Source organism: Penaeus vannamei, chromosome 8, assembly GCF_042767895.1.
Source record: "Penaeus vannamei isolate JL-2024 chromosome 8, ASM4276789v1, whole genome shotgun sequence".
NCBI lineage: Eukaryota > Metazoa > Arthropoda > Malacostraca > Decapoda > Penaeidae > Penaeus > Penaeus vannamei.
The window spans coordinates 285,639-288,138 of record NC_091556.1 but is presented as its reverse complement, the minus strand read 5'-3'; the positions used below and the strand labels follow the sequence as shown (position 1 = coordinate 288,138).

Genomic DNA, 2,500 nt, shown 5'->3' with positions numbered 1-2,500 from the left:
ACGCTCAGTAAATATTAAGAAGTCTATGCCATATTAGATTCAGCAAGGAAACCGGACAATAATCCGGTAAATGCGAAGGTATCAGACGTCGGCCATTGTTTACGTTAACAGCTTTCCAAATAGATTTTATCAGCGTGGCCCAACGGTCGTGAACGTTGACTTCAAAAGCTTTCGCAGGTCATATTATTAGACCAAATATAGAAATATAGTCATATAAAAGAGGATGAATTAAATTAACAAAAGCACAATAGAACAAATCAACAAATAAATCCGTACCACGTGATATACTCATCTGAAAGGTAGGAAAAGCAGATGAAATATAGGAAGTGACCATGTACATATAATGTATGTACCGTATACTTAAGAAAACAAGTAAAAGTAAACTCGAGTCCTTAACAAGTAAAACAAAACTACAGTCACAATTTTATCAACACAACAGTAACCCTTGATTATACAGTCAGAAAAAGTGTCGATCCCTTTACTTGCGGTCCAGGGGGAGCTGAACGCAACTTTCGTTGGCCTCTCCCGTGGCAAGTGAAGCTGTGCGGCGATCTTATTACAATATTCGAGGACCCAGACTAATGAACCAAATATTTCGATGACTATGCCAAGTTTTGTCTACGTATTCATAAATTTAATCTTTAATTATCTAAAAAATAGAAGAATCAGTATTTTACATTATTTTACTCGCCATAACTTAGATGGTGAATAAGAACATCGTGTCGTCATATCCAATACCTGCTTAATAAATCAAATGATTAAAATGCCTGAAATGAAATAAAGTACTGCATGACCTCTGATGGCCGTGGTTTGCATAAATCATTTGTAATGCTGCACATGTGGATAGAGAATGACATGTGCGCCGTATGCTCTCTGGCGACGGAGTAAGTGATGGCGGGAGCGCGTCACGGGTTACAGGTTGCCTTGCAGCAGAGGAGGGAATGCAAATTATTGGAATGATTAACCCGTATTCCTTTCCTTTTGATCAACACGTTCCTATATTACTTAACAAATATACATTATAAAGAAATTCGTGCAAACATCTGAGCTTCGTTATACGTTTGAGAGGGTTGCACAAAATCAAACAGAAAATAACTGGAAGACACGACCGCTCATTTACCGTGCAGCGACATCTGATAGATCGGAAGAAGAGAGTGGTCATTCCCAGATTTTGACTTTTCCATTTGCAATAACAAATTTTCGAAACAGTCACTGTGCAAGAAAAATATTTGGAATTGTTTCATATAAATAAACAGTGTGACGGAAAACTGAACTCGGAAGAAATGGGCATAACCAAGGAAATTAGAGAGTAGGAAATATTCAACCCTTTGATGGAAATGTACTTAGGATTTAACCCTCTGATATAGCTGTAGGAAGGATTTAACCCTTTGATACAGCCATTATATTTGCTCATACCCTAAATAGGGTGTAGATATGTGTAGACATTTATATAAATAGTTTGATAGTTTTTTATACTTTTCTCTTGAGCTTCAACATGCATCCACCTTTTCCTTAGCTCTATCCAACTGCGAGAAATATAAACTTCAACGAAATGTAAACTGTCAGCGCCATCTTTTGGTTATTGATTGCGCTGCTTTCCTTTTTTTTTCCTTTTTTACTACACTTGTGTTGCCACTCTATATATTTTTCAGTTAACATACATATAATCAAACTTGTGTTTTATTGATTTTAATGACTCCAGCGCGTCCATAATAATGTGACTGTATCGCAAAACCTATATTCGTAGGATTACGTGCTAAATGGCTTGCCTCACTGTTCCACAGCACTTCGTCCATTTTTTTCATATTAGTTCGTGTGAAGAGTAACGATATTTTTTTCTGTCTGTACATGGTTTACTATCATCTGTTAGCTAATGTTGCGGTTGACGCTTTCAGGATTCCCACATGGTCAGTTTGCGTAGGATTTCACGCGCACTTGTCGTCGGCCACGCTCGGGCAGGTCGGATGATTCTCGACGCCAGGGAAAGGCAGGACGGCGCTCCGTTAAGCACAAACCCCACCGATTTTTATCTCCTTCCAGCCCCTCCCATTCATTTGCTATTGCACTCTGAAACGATTACCTGCCTTCTCTTCTTGGCCAGAAGCCGCTCAGAAACTAACATGGTTAATTTCCCGTGAAATCTTGAAGGTCTTGTGAGGGCACTGGAACCCTTACTTCTTATGGAAATGCACCTGGCCGTGTGACCGCCGTTCGAACTTTACTGGCCAAAACGTTACTGCTTTTGGTCGCAATTACAAAGCAAATGGTCATTTTCTCGGCAAAGCAAAGCGTTACGTAATTTTACCAGTGATAAAATTCGGAATATGCATACCAGTGAATTCAAACACAGGCGCGCGCGCTGCATAAAGTGTACGCACGAACATAGAAGTGTCTCAGGAGTGTAATGCTCCATTGTGTGCGGTGGACTGTTTTGCGGATTACAATATGAGGTGTTTGTTCTGTCCTATGCATACAATACATATCATTTGGCAACAGAATT

At 39.4% G+C, this 2,500-nt stretch overlaps 1 protein-coding gene across 2 annotated transcripts in view; it reads right to left on the bottom strand.

The window, feature by feature from the left end:
- Positions 1-2,500, bottom strand: part of phtm (cytochrome P450 enzyme phantom) — a 94,883-nt gene that overhangs the window by 88,908 nt on the left and 3,475 nt on the right. The gene's annotated exons all lie outside the window — the stretch shown is intronic.